Here is a 20,793-nt window from a genome sequence, read left to right as displayed (position 1 = left end):
TGACTTCTGGACTTACTTTTTTTTTTTTTGATCCACTTTTTCTCCCATTTTTTCTATATTTTCTCCCATCCCAATTTCGTATCATCCAATTCAACCCTCCCCTGTCACGAACGCTGTTTCTTGCCTCCCACAAGCCGGCTGCAATGTGGACTAAGTCATACATAGCACAAGTCCCCTCCGGTACTTGAGGTAACAGCAGTCGCATCTTTTCACCTGCGCAGCTCGATCTCTCAGTGTCGAGGAGTAACGCGTGGGAGGCTCACGCTGCCCCCGACACTTCCTGATTCTACTGCGCAGGCGCACCAACCGACTTGTAGGAGTCGCTTGTTCACAACGTTCGATCCCCACCCTTCAGTTTTCCCTCCCCGTAATACGGCCAATGTGTATTACTGCGGACGACCAGCTAAACTGAAAACAATGTGGAGAGCTGGATTCGAACACGCGAATCCTAGCGTCTCCACACTGGTGGCGAGTGCCTTGCCCACTACACCACCTAGCCGCCAATTTCTGGATTTACTTTTTAATTTCTCTTATTTTTTGGGATTATCTCCCACAAACCTGAACGTTATTGCCATAAAACAGAACGCAGTTAGTTTCTCTACCTTTCTGTGAACGTCTTGCAAAAAACGGTGTTGCAATATGATGAAAAATGGTGGAGAAATTTACATTATAAAAAAGATGGCAGAATTCAGTACTGTATCTACAAAACCTTCTGTTTAATCATCTTCCCTTTATTCTTTTGCTTATATTTTTCAGGTCTGGTCAATTTTAGCATGGTGTTATTTACAGTCAAAGATAATTATTTTTTTTTTTAAATAGAATTGATATTCTCCTTTGGTTCATTACAATTTACTCAAGCCTAGTAACAGACACACTATTTCTGACACTGATCCATATATGTCCCTAGATTCAGATACCAAGAACATGCAAATGGACCATTTAAATTTTTTTTGTAAATGTTTATTCTACGTCCTTATGGAATGAGTGACATAAAAAAAAAAAGCAAAAAAAAAAAAAAAAAGTAAAAAAAAAAAAGGTAATTTTTTTTTTTTTTTTTTTTTTTTTTTTATGGATGGAAGAGCCGCACATTGACGGGCAAAGAGCCGCATGCGGCTCGCGAGCCGCGGGTTGGCCACCCCTGAACTAGACAATGTCTGGAGGAGGGATATACCAGACCTGGAAAATGACTTTGATTGGCAAGGAGCCTGGGCAAATGTCCGACTTACATCAAGGAACCCGGATCATCAACAAATCAATCTGAACTATATTCACAGGACATACTTGACTCCTATAAGGCTGTGCAAAATGGGGCTTATACAAGACTCCAAATGCTCCCAATGTACAAATGGGGACGAAGGAACATTTATGCAGATGTATTGGGACTGCCCACCAGTTAAGGCATTCTGGAAAGATGTGTCCCAACAATTATCAATACTCGTATTTTGGAATATACCTGTACACCCCGCGGTATTGCTATTGAATGATGTTTTTGAGTTTGCAGTGAATCCACAACTAAAAAGATTGGTTTTATCGGGTATCACAGTAGCTAAAAAACTGATCGCATCACGTTGGTTTCAACCGGAAAAAATGTGCCGGAAAGTGTGGTTTCTTACATATCTCGATGTGATATATCAAGAAATATCTACAGCAAGAATTCTGGGGCTCAATGAATCCAAAATGTCAATGTGGTTAGAAGTGGTGGAGAGAATAAAAGCTAGCCTATAATGGTAGTGTCTGGTTAGGAGTGAGGGATAATGGAGGTACTATCCAAGAGGGGGTCCGGGAGGGGGGGGTTTGAGCTGGAGCATATGTGTGTAGGGTTTTAGAAAATAGGTATTAGGGGTATATTATATACTAACATTTATATAATTGTAACTTCGCTGGATATACACTGTATACGGTTAAAATGTTATTATTGACTATTTTTGTTTTATCCTGTTTCTGTACTTGCATATATTTTAACCACCTTTACTGAAAGTTTCATTATACATTGTGTGTTGAGTACTGACTTTTAATAAGTTTTGTTTTGCAATAATAAAAAAAATTAAAAAAAATTAAAAAAAAAAAAAAAAAAAAAAAATGAGTTCAAGTTCTTTACTTGTCAAATACACAACGCATGTAATGACATTTTTGTATTTCGAGCTCAGACTCAACAGTGCACAACAATGAAAACAAGAATGATAACAATAAGTAGTAGCAGTAATTTTAAATATAAAATAAGATGAAATAGTAAATTATTTGCAAAATAAATGAATGCAACACTCCCAGACATACCCCACGCGAAGGTAAGGAAAAACTCACTAAAACCTAGCAATAGGAAAAAAAATGCTCCACAGGCAGTGTGGAGGTGAGAAACCTTAGAAGGGCCATTCAAGGGGGGATCTCCCTTCTTAGATGTCGGTGATAGTAGTGTTGCAGACGGACAGTTGGTAAGCATGCACTCATGTGTGTAGTGAAACACAGATGAGTGCATGCAATAGCAAATCAAATTATTTATAAGGCCCGACAACACACGTTAATGTCCCCATGGGCCGTACATGTCTTCTTTAAACAAGTCAAGAAGAAAACATAATAATAAGTCAAGAACAGAACACCATAAGGTCCAACAAATTTAAAAATAAATGCAAATAAATGAAAGAATGCAAGCACTCCCAGACATACCCCACGCGAAGGTAAGGAAAAACTCACTAAAACCTAATGGGGAAAAATGCTCCACAGGCAGACCTTAGAAGGGCCATTCAAGGGGGGGGGGATCTCCCTTCTTAGATGTCGGTGATAGTAGTGTTGCAGACTACACACTTGAGGGCATGCTTACCAACTGTTAGTGAACACAGATGAGTGCATGCAATAGCAACTGAACATTTGAAAGATTGAAGATAGAGCTGATAGCGAATCTATTTGAGGCACAGGGGCGGCGCAAAGAGGGTCGCGTCCTCCCCGTCTTAATCACGGGACATTCAACACTCCGGTCATTGCTCAGAGACAGTCGGAGACAGGGAGATAGGGGCGGCGCAGAGAGGGTCGCGACCTCCCCGACATCATCGCGGGACGTCCAGCACTCCAGTCACCACTACGAGACCGCCGGAGACAGGAGGGCACGCAGAGAGGGTCGCATCTTCCCGGCCTTCATCAGGGGACGTCCGACACTCCGGTCAGCACTCCAGGACAGCAACTCACAGGGGGACAGGGAGACGGGACAGGCGTTAGACAGCTCGTGTGATTCTAGTGGGCGGACATAGCAATAGATACCACAGTGAATAGAGTAGATATATGAAGTAAGCATATTATGTGAATAGAATAGAAGTACTTACCCAGAAATGAAAGCCGTGCTGTAAGCTCGGTGGTGATGTCATGATATATTTCCATCATCTGTCTGTCTGTCTGTCTGTCTGTCTGTCTGTCTGTCTGTCTGTCTGTCTGTCTGTCTGTCTGTCTGTCTGTCTGTCTGTCTGTCTGTCTGTCTGTCTGTCTGTCTGTCTGTCTGTCTGTCTGTCTGTCTGTCTGTCTGCCTCTCTCTCTGCCTCTCTCTCTCTGCCTCTCTCTCTCCCTCTCTCTCTGTCTGTCTCTCTCTCTGTCTCTGCCTCTCTCTCTGTCTGTCTCTCTCTCTGTCTCTGTCACTGTCTTTCTCTCTCTTTCTTTCTGTCTCTCTGCCTCTCTCTCTGTCTGTCTCTTTCTCTCTGTCTCTCTCTCTTTCTGTCTCTGTCACTGTCTTCCTCTCTCTTTCTTTCTATCTCTCTGCCTCTCTCTCTGTCTGTCTCTTTCTCTCCGTCTCTCTCTCTTTCTGTCTCTGTCACTGTCTTTCTCTCTCTTTCTTTCTGTCTCTCTGCCTCTCTCTCTGTCTGTCTCTTTCTCTCCGTCTCTCTCTCTTTCTGTCTCTGTCACTGTCTTTCTCTCTCTGTCTCTCTTTCTTTCTGTCTCTATATTAGGGGAGAAGGCATTTCTAATTCCCTTCATGTTAAAAGGAACACACCAACATTATGGGAAATGCCCTTACCGTCTTCTCCAAAGTCAGACAAGAAGATGGATACCAGTTTCCCTTGCGTGCGTTCAATATAAAGCTATCTGTCTGCATGCTAGCCTAGCTTAGCACACATGAATGGAAGCGGATACGGACCAGCTACCCTAGCTGTTGGCCAAAAAGCTAAGCTAGTGCTCCGTATCCACTTCCATGCATTTGTGCTGAGCTAGGCTAGCATGCAGACGGATAGCTTTATACTGAACACACAGAGAGGATAATAATTAGGATCTATCTTCTTTGTCTGACTCTGGAGAAGACGGTAAGTGCACATCCCATAATGTTGCCGTGTTAAGAAGTGACCCAGAGACCTGTTCCTGTTGCATTGACCTATTCAGAGAGCACAAATGTAACAGTACTGCATGGTCTGCATCCCCTTAACAATAGTGTGTATTGAGCTGTACTGCATTCTGCAATCTGTTAATAAAGTTTTCAATCAATCATTCCGGGCCTGTGACGTCACTGTACCCATTCTGCAATCTGTTAATAAAGTTTTCAATCAATCCGGGCCTGTGACGTCACTGTACCCATTCTGCAATCTGTTAATAAAGTTTTCAATCAATCAATCAATCCGGGCCTGTGACGTCACTGTACCCATTCTGCAATCTGTTAATAAAGTTTTCAATCAATCAATCAATCAATCAATCAATCCAGGCCTGTGACGTCACTGTACCCATTCTGCAATCTGTTAATAAAGTTTTCAATCAATCAATCAATCAATCAATCAATCAATCAATCAATCAATCAATCAATCAATCAATCCAGGCCTGTGACGTCACTGTACCCATTCTGCAATCTGTTAATAAAGTTTTCAATCAATCAATCAATCAATCAATCAATCAATCAAACAATCAATCAATCGGTCACTGTACCCATTCTACAATCTGTTAATAAAGTTTTCAATCAATCAATCAGGGCCTGTGGCGGTCACGTGTACCCATTCTGCAATCTGTTAATAAAGTTTTCAATCAATGGAACCAATGGAAGCGAGCGTCCTCAGACCGCCGGATCCTCAGCCCGCCGGATCCTCAGCCCGCCGGATCCTCAGCCCGCCGGATCCTTCCTTACAATAACCATATAATATATAAATAGCCAACTAATAGGAAATAGGAGTCATTCCAGATATTGATACATACATTGATGAATACAAAAACGGGGCGTGTGGCAAAACTTTTATTTTATAAACGGAAAGGTAAAAATAAACACAACACATGATGTATTCTTAATCTTACTAATAGGCTACATAAAAGCCTAAGAACAGTTTAATAAACCAATCATATGGCGAATCGACATGGGTTTAATGCGTACACCCCCCTCCCCCCCAGTATCCACCCCCCAGTATCCTAATGTACAGTCGCCTCCCCATCATATGTATATACTCTGTCAGGATCTAGGGGTAACAGTATATTTGAAAACCGTTAATGTCACAAATGTATCAGTACTAAATACCTATATGTCCCTATGCCATAAATGTCATGTATTTTAATAATTAATAAGAAAACAGACTCCAAAACTATGGAACTAAAAAATCTACTGGATAGCTTTGACCTAATACAGCATATAACAAATGCAACTCACCGGCTTGGGAATACACTAGACTTAGTTATAACAACAACTGGGCTAAGCATAACAAATATCTCAATAACTGAATTACCTCTCTCCGACCATCACTGTATATTTTTTGATACTCAAATAACCCTTACTAAAACAAAAAAAGAAATCATAGTTAAAAAGAGGCTCCTAAACGACAAAGCTGAATCAAAGTTCATTGATCTTATCAGACTACATGAACCACACAATCATGACAGCTCTCTAAATGAAATGGTAGAAAATCTCAATGATGCAATGTCATCTATATTAAATTCTGTCGCCCCATTAAAAACGAAAAAGAAGAAAACTAGAGCCTCGCCCTGGTTAAACTATAATACGGTCAACAAAGAAAAAAGGAAATGTCGTGCAGCGGAGCGAAAATGGAGAAAAACAAAAACCACCATATGCTGTGATATATACAAAGATGCTTTAACTGCTTATAATAAAACCATCCGCTTAGCAAGGAAAGATTACTTCTCTAAAATCATTACAGAAAATGCTGGAAACTCCAGAATCCTCTTTTCCACTATTAATGTACTACTCAACACTGCCCCTACACCTCCTCAGTCATCAACGGTTAAGTGTGAAGAACTTGCACTATTCTTTAACAACAAAATAACCTTGATCAGGGCCAGCATTACTCATGATGGAAATAAAGTTGATTGCGGCAAACCGTGCAATGTAACCATGAGAAGTTTCACATGCATCACATTAGATGTACTCTGCAAAACTGTCTCAGAATGTAACTCCTCCACCTCAGACATTGACCCTATACCTACAGCTTTCTTCAAACGGGTATTTAATAGTGTTTCAAGCCCTGTGCTAGATATCATAAACACTTCCCTTAGGACTGGTATTTTCCCGGATGCCTTTAAAACAGCAGTTGTAAAGCCATTACTAAAAAAAACTAACTTGGATAGTAATGAAATGGCAAATTATCGTCCAATATCCAACCTACCATTCATTAGTAAAGTACTTGAAAAGATAGTTTCAGTTCAAATAAATTCCTTTCTTGAAGAAAACAACATCTTAGAAGAATTTCAGTCAGGATTCAGAAAATATCATAGCACTGAAAGTGCCCTCACCAAAATAATCAGTGACCTCAGACTAAACTCTGACGAGAATAAGATCTCCATCCTTATCCTGTTAGATCTCAGTGCAGCATTTGATACAATCGATCACGATATTCTAATCGATCGTCTTGAAAACCATGTCGGTTTCTCAGACCATGTGCTGGGCTGGTTTAAAACATACATCAGAGGGAGGAAATTCTATGTTAAACTAGGAGATCACATGTCTGATATATACGACAACAACTATGGAGTTGCACAAGGGAGTTGCTTAGGTCCTTTACTCTTCTCCCTTTACATGTTACCGCTGGGTGATATCATCAGAGAACATAATGTAGATTTCCATAGCTATGCGGATGATACACAACTGTACATATCTGCTGAACCAAATGATACAGCGATTAGCTCCATTACAGACTGCTTACTGGCAATAAATAAATGGATGAGTAAGAACTTCCTGAAACTAAACGAGAACAAAACTGAAATTCTAATTATCGGCTCCAAAACTAAAAAAGAAACATTAATAAAGAACCTGGGGGGACTAACCCCTTGGATCAAATCTGAGGTCACTAGTCTTGGGGTTATCATAGATTCAGAACTGAACTTCAATTCTCATATTAGCAAAGTGACGAAAACATCGTTCTTCCATCTCAGAAATATAGCAAAAGTACGACCATTTATTAATCAGAACGATGCTGAGAAGCTAATTCATGCATTCATATCTAGCCGGTTAGACTACTGTAATGCACTTTTCACAGGTCTCCCTAAGAAAACCACAGAGAGGCTTCAGCTAATCCAAAACTCTGCAGCCCGACTGCTAACTAGAACCAAAAGGAGAGAGCACATTAGTCCAGTCCTAGCCGCTTTACACTGGCTTCCTGTAACATTTAGAATTGACTTTAAGGTCCTTCTCCTTACATACAAAGCTCTAAATGGACAGGGACCTAGCTACATCGCCAACACTCTAATAAATTACACACCAGCAAGAACACTGCGATCATCAGCTGCTGGACTACTAGAGGCTCCCAGAAGCAGTCAAAAGAGGATCGGTAATGCAGCCTTTATCAACTATGCCCCAAAACTATGGAACAAACTACCCCAAAACATCAGGGAAGCCAACTCGCTAGACATCTTTAAAAGACAGCTTAAAACCTATCTCTTTGCTCAGGCATTTCACTGATAGATATCTGCTACCACCTAGTGGCAAGAGGAAACATCAGGGATATCCTGACACAACTTGTATTTATTCTTACCCTGCCTACTCTTTTACACTGCCTATCAAATTCATGTGTGGGTTATTGCACTTTTTACTTCTTACTGATGACTATTTTTAAACTGAATCATTTTAAACTATTCTTATTATTTGCTAGATCCAAATGTGAAACACTGATTATTTATGACTATTTTTAAACTGAATCATTTTATTCTTATTATTTGCTAGATCCAAATGTGAAACACTGTGATTATTTGTTCATGAATTACAGGAGTATTACTGAATAGAGAGCCTATTAGGATGCTAGATCCTAATGTGAAACACTGTGATTTGCCATATCTTGCTATGCTCGCTCATGCCTGTATTTTTTATGTCCGTTCTATTTTATAATTTTTTGACTATTTTTAAACTGAATCATTTTAAACTATTTTTACTATTTGTGTTACTGAAAACTGTAAGCGGAGAGCCTATTGGGATGCTAGATCCTAATGTGAAACACTGTGATTCTACCTGTCTATCTTTTTATGCTCGCTTATGCCTGTATTTTTTGCTGTTGTGAAGCACTTTGAACTGCAACCTCTGTATGAAAAGTGCTATACAAATAAAGTTATTATTATTATTATTATGTATGTTGTGTATGTCATAAATGTCTATATGAATTGAAAATGGGGGACCCTGATGTAAACAAGACAAACGTCTTTCTCAGGTCTGCATCCCCTTAACAATTGTGTGTATTGAGCCGTACTGTACTGTACCCATTCTGCAATCTGTTAAATAAAGTTTTCATTCATTCATTCATTCATCCTCCCCCCCTGTAGAGGACGACTGGACGAGACGTGCGGTGACCGGAAGCCCGCTCTTCGTCAGCGCGTCGTAGCCGCCCCCCTCCACCACCAGGAGTCTGATTTTATAGGCTACATAAAAGCCTAAGAACAGTTTAATAAGCCAATCATATGGCGAATCGACATGGGTTTAATGCGTACACCCCCCTCCCCCCCAGTATCCACCCCCCTCCCCCCCTGTAGAGGACGAGACGTGCGGTGACCGGAAGCCCGCTCGCCTATAACTGTTCCGCAACTGTAAGTTACTTCCGGGGTAGGCCTGATTGGCCCCGACAGGCACGTGACGCGCAACTTTCTCTGCCGCGCGGCACGCTTCGCGGAGCGGAGCGGCAGAGCTTGCGGAATTATGTAACCGTCCTAATCCGCCATGATTTTCATTCGGCGCTTCAGCTCACCTGGCAGAGCAGCGGTCCTGCGATCCTGCGGTCCGTTGTTGACGGGTTCGAATCCCATCAAATTCTTTTTTTTTAACGTGATTTTCTTTTTAACGTGTATTCTTTCGCCGGTTAAGGTTAGGCATGGTTAAGGTTAAGGTTAAGGTTAGGCATTGTTTCGGAGTTGGTTAAGGTTAGAACGGTTAAGTTTAGGCGCTGTTAAGGAGCTGGTTAAGGTTAGAGTTTGTCTTAGAGAATGGCAATATTCTTTCTATGGTTAAGGTTAGGCAAGGTTAAGGTTAAGGTTAGGCATTGTTTCGGAGTTGGTTAAGGTTAGAACGGTTAAGTTTAGGCGCTGTTAAGGAGCTGGTTAAGGTTAGAGTTTGTGTTAGAGAATGGCAATAGACAGCCTATTTCCGCGCGACAGCTCTCAGCAGCCTCGTTGCGCGTCCTGAGTTTGCCGCGTCACGTGCCTGTCGGGGCCAATCAGGCCTACCCCGGAAGTAACTTACAGTTGCGGAACAGTAACACGCAGCCCGCTCTTCGTCAGCGCGTCGTAGCCGCCCCCCTCCACCACCAGGAGTCTGATTCCCAAATCAGCCAATGCCCGCAGTGCAACACTCCAATTCAGCCATTGGACGTGACCCAAATCAAATCAGCCAATGGAAGCGAGGGTCCTCAGCAAATCAGCCAATGGAAGCGAGGGTCCTCACCCCGCTGGGTCCTCAGCCCGCTGGGTCCTCAGCCCGCCGGGAGACGTGGTGCTGCAGCTAGATGCATCTCCCCCAGCTTTCAATTTGTCCTCAAGACTATCTCTGTACTTAGCCTTAGCTGTTTTCACACTTCGTTCAAATTCATACCTGGCAATTTTATAGAGATCTGCATCTCCACTTTTGAAAGCCTGATTCTTCTTAACCCAGAGACTTTTAACCTCTTTATTAAACCATGGCTTATTATTGCCATAGATAGTCATCATCTTTGATGGAATACACCAGTCTTCCGAGAAGTTGATGTATGAGGATATTGTGTCAGTGTATTCATCCAAATCATCACATGCTTCACTAAAAACAGACCAGTCAGTGAGCTCCAGACAGTCGCTGAGCAATTATCAGCAGCCTCAGTCGACCACTGCCTCACAGACCGGACAGTCCTTTTAATAGTCTTTATTACATGGCGTTTTCACATTCGCCGAAATGCTTGCTTGTGATTGGTCAATAGCCCCCCGACTGCGGTCATTATTTTTCAATAATGACCGCAGATTTTTCAATAATGACCGCAGAGCGCAGCTGTTCGCAATCAAGCCCACTGACACACTGTTTCAGTGCAATGGACCTGTCTCAAAACCCTGCCCTCTTTTCTTGATCCTCCAATCACAGCTGTCGCTTACCTCTGACTTCCTCGTACAAACAAAGTTTGTACGAGGAAGTCAGAGGTAAGCGACAGCTGTGATTGGAGGATCAAGAAAAGGGGCAGGGTTTGAGACAGGTCTTACTGCCGTGCCGGCGATGACAGGGGGCGGAGCGACGAGCGGAACACAGCGGAGCCAGAACACAGAGGCTGCCCGCGATAATAATAATCACTTTATTTGGGCTGACAGAGCCACAGAACAACTGCGATTTGTCAAATGAATTAGGTATATTGTTAGTAAGTTAGCCATGTAATAAGCGGGATAATGTATAGCCTACTCGGTCATTGTCGCAAAATAATTGACCTTCACTACGTTTAAAACACCTCGCCGAGGCGGCTCGGTATTTTAAACTACGTGTCGGTCAATTATTTTGCGACAATGACCTCGTAGCCATACATTATCCCTTACTTAACTGCTGACGGTACTGAGGGATTTAAAAAATCATATTATGGTTAGACTGACCGAGAGGGGAGCGCACCACGGCGTGAAACGCCCGAGAAATTGTACAGTAACATTGGTCGAGTGTTTTTTCGCCTCTGGTAGCAGCGAATGTTTGTTGTTTGTACCTGGGTGCCGACTTCCTCAAGTTGACGTGGTTAAAGTCACCCATTACAAGGAGGGTAGAGTCTGGGTGTGCGTTCTCCATCTCCGTAATCCATGCAGCCAGTTGCTGGGACGCCGACTTGGCCTCAGCTTGCGGGGGAATATATACCGCCACTATAATAACTGAGGCGAATTCCCTCGGTAGATAAAACGGTCTGCATCGGATGGCGAGTGTCTCTAGCTCAGGGGAGCAAGACCGGTTCATAATTTCCGTGTCAGTACACCACCTTTCCTTTGATTGACGTAACAGCCGAGGCCGCCGCCCCGTGTTTTCAGCGACTCTTAAGTGCGATCCGCCCGGTGGAAAGAGAACCCGTCTAGCTGTAGCGCGGCATTCTGTGTTACTGTAATAGCTGATAACGGAGTCTTCGAAAATATCCAGTCAATCAGCCTTACGACTATTGGGTGAAAAGCACCAAGTAACCTTTTTTTTTTTTTTTTTTTACTGTACTTTACTTTCCATTTTATTTTATTATACCTTTTTATTCTATTCTACCATAATTTGTCAGTAGATACAATATTTTTTTTCTTATTTCTTTTTTATTTCAGCAAAACAGTAAAAAATCTAAACGTTGACCATGACAGAAAGTGTATTAAAAAGGTGCTGAGTAGAGGCAAGAGACCCAGATGGGCCTATACGGGGCCTCAACTCATTAAATCATCGTTTAAAAAGAAAACACAAAAACAAAAGTAAAGTGAAATAAGTTCATACATTTTTTTTATAATATTAAGATAATAATAATAATAATAATAATAATAATAATAATAATAATAATAATAATAATAATAATAATAATAATAATAATAATAATAATAATAATAATAATAATAATAATAATAATAATAATAATAATAATAATAATCAAAGTAATAATAATTATTATTTTAACAACCAAACTGCAACATGGACTCTCTGCTACATTCTGAAGACGCTTATGATCAGGGCTGAAGTTGAATAAAAGATTTATGAAAGAAAAAGTGGTAAATTATTTCAACATATATTTTTTTGTATTTTATTTTTTTTATTATTTTTTAAACAAACATATAAACAAACATGACAACACACGATAAGATATACAAGCATTGTTATCAGTGCACATCCAATGAAATCATCATTTAGTTACATGTCTTATACAGGATATACCCCCAATACCTGCTATCCAAAACCCTACACACATATGCTCCAGCTCGTACCCCCCCCCCCCCTCCCAGACCCCCCATTGGATAATCCATCCATTATCCCTCGCTCCTTACCAGATACTACCATTATATGCTAGCTTTTATTCTCTCCACCACTTCTAACCACATTGTCATTTTGGATTCATTGAGACCCAGAATTCTTGCTGTAGATATTTCTTGATAAATCACATCGAGATATGTAATAATCCAGACCTTTCTGCAAATTTTTTCCGGTTGGAACCATCGTGATGCTATCAGCTTTTTAGCCACTGTGATACCCGATAAAACCAATCTCTTTAGCTGTGGATGTACTGCACACTCAAAAACATCATTCAACAGTAATACAGAGGGGTGTACAGGTATATTCCAAGTTAAGAGATTTGATAATTGCTGGGTCACCTCTTTCCAGAATGTCTTAACTGGTGGGCAGTCCCAGTACATGTGCATAAATGTCCCCTCGTCCCCATTTGTACATAAGGAGAATTTGGAGTCTTGTATAAGACCCATTTTTTTCAGTCTTATAGGAGTCAAGTATGTCCTGTGAATATAGTTAAGATTGATTTGTTGATGGTCCGGGTTCCTTGATGTAAATTGAACATTCGCCCAGGCTTCTTGCCAATCAAAATCACTTTCCAGGTCTGGTATATCCCTCCTCCAGACAGAGTCTAGTTGGAGGGTTTCGTATGAGGAAGTTAGTAATTGATGATAAAAATCTGAAACAAAACCTCTCGATGTCTCTCTTTCATAGAAGAATTTGTGGTATCTGTGGTGTTCAATTGGTATCTTTAATGGAACACCGTGAGACTTCAAACATAACAGTAACTGTGCGTAAAAAAGATGTGTGGACTTGGTGAGATTACATTTTTTGCGTATTTCTTCATAACTACAAAAACCCTGTTTGTTAAAAACATCACCTAATGAGTGTATGCCTTGCTTTTCCCATATCGGGAATCTTATAGGTCGTTTTCCAATCAAGAGTGCATTGTTATTGAATAAGGGATTATGATTATGCCATTTATGTGGGTTAGAGTATTTTTTCTGTGTTTCACGCCATATCCGGATTGCATGAGTAATTATGGGGCCAAATTTCCGTTCGCATTGCTTAATTGATAATTTAGTGTATAATATGTCCTTCAGTCTATGTGGGGCTACTATATTTTCTTCTAGATTTCTCCAGGATACTAATGCTTGGGGATCAAACCATGTTGTCAATGGTCTTAAAGTGTACGCCTTAAAATAGTGGAAAAAATCTGGAAATGCCATGCCACCATCTGCTTTGTTTCTCTGTGCGGTGGATCTTTTTATACGTGGTGGTTTGTTATTCCAAATAAATTTGTATGTGGAGGAGTGTAATTTTTTCCAGTAACCCTCTGGAGGGGGTAACGGTAGCATTGAGCTACAGAAGTTTATTCTAGGTAGTATGTCCATCTTAATTATTGATATCCGTGCCTGTACTGAATTTTTAAGTTTTGACCACCTGTTAAGGTCATCTTTGATTTTATTTTGGATTTTTCTGTAATTGTGCTTCACCATTTGTCTTATGGTGGGGAATATTTCCACTCCCAAACATCTAAAGTGTTTTACCATAGGTATCTCTACTGGGAGGGTTATATATTTTTTTGCAGGGGCGTTAAGTGGAAGGAAAGCCGACTTCGGCCAATTTATCTTAAATCCCGATAAATCTCCAAAGTCCTCAATCAAATTGAGCAGGTGAGGCAATGTGGTGTTGGGATTTTGCATGAACAGTATTACGTCGTCCGCATATAAACTAATTTTATGTTGTGTGCCCTTGATTACGATTGGTTCTATGGATTGGGATTGTCTTATATATTGTGCTAAAGGCTCTAATGATAGATCGAATAGTCCGGGACTAAGAGGGCAACCCTGTCTAGATGAGCGTGATACCGGAAAGATTCCGGAGGTGATAATACCTGTTGTAATCATGGCCGAAGGGTCTTTGTATAATACTTTAATCATATCAATGAAACCTTTACCTAACCCTATCCTTTCTAATACTGCCCATAGATATGACCATTCCAACCTGTCAAAGGCTTTCATTGCATCCAGGGACAGCATCGCCTTAGGTGTGGTGTCATCCTTGTCCGCATCTAGTACGTGCAGTAATCGTCTTATGTTATCAGTGATCAAGCGGCCTCTTATGAAGCCAGTTTGGTCCGGATGAACTAAAGACGTCATATGCTTTTGTAGTCTGATGGCTAATACCTTAGAGTACAGTTTGATATCGGTTCCGAGGAGGCTTAGGGGTCTATAACTACCGCACTCAGTGGGGTCTTTGTCTTTTTTAAGGAGGACTGTTATGAGTGCAATATTGTCGTGCTTATGGAAGTTCCCCTCATTGACTGAGTATAAAATCATATTTAGTAATAAGGGTCCAATTATGTCCCAACAAGAGAGGTACATTTCTGGTGGGATACCGTCTCTTCCAGGAGCCTTACCACTTTGCATTTCGGATATGGCCTTCTTGAGTTCCTCTAGTGTGATCGGTGTTTCTAACTGTTTAGCGTCATCCTCTGAAAGTTTAGGGAGGTTAATTTGATTAAGATATGTGTAAATCTTGTTTTGATCGAAGGTTGTTTCTGATTTATACAAGTTGGAGTAGAATCCTTTGAATGTCGCGTTTATTTTTTCAGGGTCTGTAACAAGTACTTGTTGTGCTCTAATGGTAGTTATATCTGCAAATTTTGCATTAACTCTTAATCGCATAGCTAATAGGTGACTTGGTTTGGAACCTTGAGAGTACTGCTGTTGTCTTGTATTTGTATTTGTATTTGTATTATTTGTATCTCAGATTGTTGTCTGTATATGGCGTTAATCTCTTTTTTTAGTACATTAACTTGATTTTCCAGTTGAATCGAATTGTTGTATTGTAAAGAATTAAATAACGTTGAGTAAAGTGTTTCCAGTTCAGCCAGTTTTGAGCATCGATTCTTGCGCATATTGGAGGAAAAGCTATTAGTGAAATCCTTGATCATTCCCTTTACCGACATCCATAACATTCTGGGGTCCTGCACCGAATTTGCATTCCTCCGTAGGAATACTGTAAGAGCCTCTTTGAGTTGTGTAATGAATTCTTTGTTATTAAGCAGCATCGAGTTAAATCGCCATCTTGGGGCTCGGGAGGATAGTATACCAAATGTTCCTTTTAGGAGTAAATAACAGTGATCTGATAATGCATTGGGTATCATTTCCACTTCATAGTTATTAAATAGTTTCGGGGATGCAAAGACGTAATCTATTCGGGATAATGTGTTATGTCTCGCAGATCGACAAGAGTACTTTCGGGTCGTGGGGTTAAGTGATCGCCATAAGTCATTTACACCTGTAATCTTCGACCAATCCTTTAATGCATTAGATGAATTCTTTTGTTCGCTGGAAAAGGTGAGGTGAGATTTGTCCATCCTTGGATTCCAAATGGCATTAAAATCCGCACCTATTATAAATGAGTAATCGGGAAGGTCTAACATTGCTTTGGTTAGTGTAGTGAAGAAACCCACTTCGTACAAATTTGGGGCGTATACCGCTACCAACGCTATTTTCCTGTTCTTGTGTACAATCTTAGCTATAGTTATCCGACCATCTACATCAGACCATACTCCCTTTAATTCAATATTCAACTTCCGTCTAACGACTATGGCAACACCCCGAGTTCTCGTTCCAAAGGAAGAGTGACTAATGTTATGATATGTGTTGTCCGCTAACGTATCTATGTCTTTCTCTAGAATGTGCGTTTCGCTTAGCAGAGCCACGTCAACCTGTTCTTTTTTCATCAGTGTGAGCACGCTTTTGCGTTTGTGTTGATTATTTATTCCCCCAGTGTTCCAGATCATTATATTCAAACTAGCCATAATCTATACATGTTGTTGTGTAGTTGTTGGTAATGCTTCTGGAGTGCGAGGCTACAATAGATATACATCCAACTATTGAGGTCCCGTTGAGAGCCGAGCTTAAAAACATACATATATACAAATAAAAATCCCCTTTCCCCCCCTCCCACCGAGAGTCGTACAGGACTGTGTTCCATAGACACATCCTGCGCGTATGACTCCCTCCCTTAAGCCACCGGATTGCCCAAATTGAGCTTTGTAATCCTACTCTTCCTATGCTAATTGCCATAGGATCTAAAACTTTAATTCTAATTCAATAGAATGTCGCTTTTGGTCTTGCGCCTTCCCATTAATGTACTAACAATAGTGTGAAAAATGAAAAATATACCTTCATTGATATATTCATTTGAACCTTCTACTAACTTATGTAGGAAACATCAGAAAAAGGAAAAGAGTGGAGATAAATACTAACACCTTAAAATGAAAAAAAATAACAATGAAAGATAAAAAAAGGAGTGAGAACTAAAATAAAACTCAGAGAAAAACAAATAAAATAAAATTGAATAAAGAGAAAAAAGAGAAAAACAGAGACTTTTAGAGCTACATTGTGCAAATCTCTAAATCAGTGGAGTAATTATTTAAAATATTAGAATAACCTTGTCGTTTTTAAAGCCTTATTAAAGCCTAATTAAACTTCAGTCATTGGATCATATGCTTATACACACCGGATGTTAATGTTAAAGTTACAGGCCTTCGTTGTAGGGGTGCATTATATTCTAGAAGGTTGTAGAATACCCTAGTAAATACATAAACACTGCTGTTATGTTCCAGAATGATCTTCCTACCCAGGGGTCATGACCTACTAGTATTTTCCGGGATATTCCTTTGTGTCCCTGAGCAGTCGAGAGAGGAGTCCAGAATATTCCAGAATGTTCTCAATGTCAATGTTGGATTATTGTCTCCACAGAGACCAGAAGTCTGTAAATATAATGCCTTACGAACCATATTAAACACCTTGTGCCTTGGTGTTGCCAGCATGCATATCATCTGTTACTTTTGTTGAGCCGTGGTAAAGTCATTCTAATAAAATTACTAAAATACAAAGAGAAAGAGAGAGATGAGTAGGCTTATCTGATTCGAGCCAGTGTTGCGTCCTGCCCCGGGGGACCAGATCCATGTTGCTTCATGTAATCCTCTGCGGCTTTAGGCGTGCGTATTCCGTGCCTAATACCGTCTTTCCCCAAGATCGATAGTAGTGCCGGGTACTTAAGGATTGGCCTGAGACCACTCTTGTACATTCTCTGCATCACATCCTTGTAGGGGAAACGCTGAGCGATGGCCTCCTTGCATAGATCTTCGTAGATAGATATTGAATTTTCACCATATTTCAGTTTCCCCCTTTGATTGCGCGCCCCTCTGATGATGGCGTCTCTTATTACCGTCTTGCGCAGAGTAACAATGATAACCCTCGGACCGTTGCCTCTTTGGTCTCGTGTACCGACTCTGTAACATTGGTCCACTATCGGCGCTGTGGGTAGGGTGTTGTTACCTAAAATCTCTACTAACACTGTTGGAAAACTGTCGTCTGTGCAATTGACTGATTCATCCAGTCCCACAATGCGGATATTATTTTGCCTGTAAGTTTCAAGTTTCTTTAATAGTTGTCATACAGAAGTACAGAATACTTTTGTACAAAATGCTTCTTACTGTTGCGCTCCAGAGACTGTGCATGACAAGATAAGTATGAAATAAAAACATAGTAAAAATTAGAAGTAAAAAAAGAGGTCACAGTGTTCAGTTTAGACATATGTACAATGTTCGTAGACGTAGTTACCATACAATATACAATACTGTGCAGTGTACTAATATACAATACTATATAGTGCAAGGCATAAATGGACGAGGTGCAGTTTAGGTACAATTCACAGTAGGTGTACGAGTTGTAGTGCAAATCCTTTATCAATAAATATAAAGTGTAAGTGTGTTTGTGTGATCTAAAGTGTGGAGAGTGGGTGCTGCAGTGTGTTGTTTGTTTGAGTGAGTGTGTGCGTGTGGGTGTGTGTGCTGTGTGCATTTGATGGTTGTTGCATAGTGATTATTGTTCGTTTAGCGATTATTGTTCGTTTAGCAGCCTGATGGCCTGGGGATAGAAGCTCCTTCTGAGTCTTTCTGTGCTCGCCATAAGACTCCGGTATCGCTTGCCTGACGGCAGCAGTTCAAAGAGGCAGTTGTTCGGGTGGCTCGAGTCCTTAATAATTCTCTTAGCCTTCCCCTTGCACCGCTTGTTGTAAATGTTCTGGAGGGTGGGAAGCCCCCCTCTAATTGTGCGTTCGGCTGAACGTGTCACTCTTTGTAGTCTGCTACGGTCTTGTGCAGTGCTATTCCCAAACCAGGAGGTGATGTTGCCGGTCAGGATGCTCTCTATTGTACATGAGTAGAAGTTCCTAAGGATCTTCTGACTGACTTGGAACTTCCTTAGGCGCCTGAGGAAGTAGAGGCGTTGTCGTGCCTTCTTCACAACACTGTCAATGTGTGTGGTCCATGTCAAGTCCTCGGATATGTGGGCTCCGAGGTACTTGAAACTGTTCACTCTCTCAACTGGTGCCCCGTCGATGCTGAGGGGGCTGTAGTCCTTGACCCCCGACCTCCTGAAGTCCACAATCATCTCTTTTGTTTTGCTGACGTTCAGGGAGAGGCAGTTCTCCTGACACCACTGTGACAGGTTCTCTACCTCTTCCAGGTAGGCCCTTTCGTCGTTGGCAGAGATCAGGCCCACCACTACTGTGTCATCAGCAAATTTGATGATGGTGTTGTTGTTCCGCTGTGCTACGCAGTCATGTGTGTACAGGGAGTAGAGGAGGGGGCTCAGAACACAGCCCTGGGGGGCCCCTATGTTGAGCGTGATGGATGAGGAGGTGCAGTTGCCGGCTCTTACCACCTGGGGTCTGCCCGTCAGGAAGTCCAGGACCCACTGGCACAGGTCATAGTTCAAGCCCAGGTCCCTGAGCTTGGCTATGAGTTTGGAGGGGACTATGGTATTGAATGCTGAGCTGTAGTCGATGAACAGCATTCTCACATAGTTCCCCTGCCTCTTGTCCAGATGTGATGCTGCTGTGTGCAGCACATGGGCTATGGCGTCCTCCGTGGACCTGTTGGGGCGATATGCAAATTGCAGAGGGTCCAGGTTGATGGGGAGGGAGGAACAGATGTAGCCCTTCACTAGCTTCTCAAAGCACTTCATGGCTATGGAGGTGAGGGCTACAGGGCGGTAGTCGTTGAGGCAAGCGGGCGTAGATTTTTTGGGTACAGGGATGATGGTGGACTTCTTCAGACAGGTGGGGATGACGGCCTGTTCCAAGGACAGGTTGAAGATGTCAGTGAATACCGGGGCCAGTTGGTCGGCACAGACTTTTAGGACGCGGCCGGGGATGCCGTCCGGTCCTGCTGCCTTCCTGATATCCACTTTTTTAAAGATCCGTCTCACCTCATGCTCTGTTACCCTGAACACTGAGTCTCCATCAGCAGACCCCCCCCCCCCCCCCATTGCCGTGGTTTGTAGGCTGGTGTTGTTATTCACAGCCTCAAACCTTGCATAGAAGGAGTTGAGATCATTTGCTAAGGAGATGTCACTGTTCAGTTTGAGGGGGGTTCCTTTGTAGTCTGTCATTGTTCTGAGGCCCTGCCACATGCCTCTAGAGTCAGCCTGTTCAAACTGAAGTTCAACTTTATCCCTGTAACGCCGTTTTGCCTCTATTACTGCTCTCCTGACGTTGTATCTTGCCATCTTGTGTTCTTCCATGTTGCCTGTCACCAGCCCGGTGTTGTATGCTGATGTGCGCACTTTCAGAGCCTCACGGACGGATTTGTCTACCCAGGGCTTTTGATTTGGGTAGATATTAATTTTGGTGGAGGGGATTATTACTTCTACCTGAGTACAGACATAGTCAATCACCGTTTCGGTGTATTCGTTAATATTGGCTGTGTTATCACGGAATACACTCCATTCTGTGCTTCCCAGCACTGCTTGGAGTGACTCCACTGACGTCACGGCCCAACGCTTAACCTCTCGCGAGACCACCGGCGTTCGCTTGAGACTCTGTTTGTACTTTGGCAAAAGGAATATGGCGGCGTGATCGCTTTTACCGAATGGACTAAGAGCCTGTGACTTGTACCCATTCTTAAATTGCGAGTATACATGGTCTAATATGTTCTCGCCTCTGGTGGGACAGGTCACATGCTGATAGAAATTCGACAGCACCTTTTTAAGACGCGCGCTGTTGAAATCCCCCAAGACCAAAATGGCAGCGTCAACATTAGCTGCCTGGAGTTTGTTTACCTCGTCGTGAAGTTTTGAAAGTGCGACCCCAGTGTTCGCGTGTGGTGGAATGTACACTCCGATGAGGATGATGGACGTTAACTCTCTTGGGAGGAAGAAGGGTCGACATTTTATCGTGATAAACTCCAGGTCTGGGGAGCAGTGGTTAGACAGTTCCTTTGTGTTGCCTAAATCGCACCACTCCTTGTTTATCATGAAGGCAATGCCGCCTCTTCTCGTCTTTAGTGACTCTTCTGCCGTCCGGTCTTTGCGGAGAACGAAGAAGTGGTCTGCCGGTTCTATTGCGTGATTCGGGACATCTGGACTCAGCCAAGTTTC

This window comes from Notolepis coatsorum (genome assembly GCF_963971535.1).
Source record: "Notolepis coatsorum genome assembly, chromosome: 3".
Lineage (NCBI taxonomy): Eukaryota > Metazoa > Chordata > Actinopteri > Aulopiformes > Paralepididae > Notolepis > Notolepis coatsorum.
Note: the sequence above shows the minus strand (reverse complement) of the source record.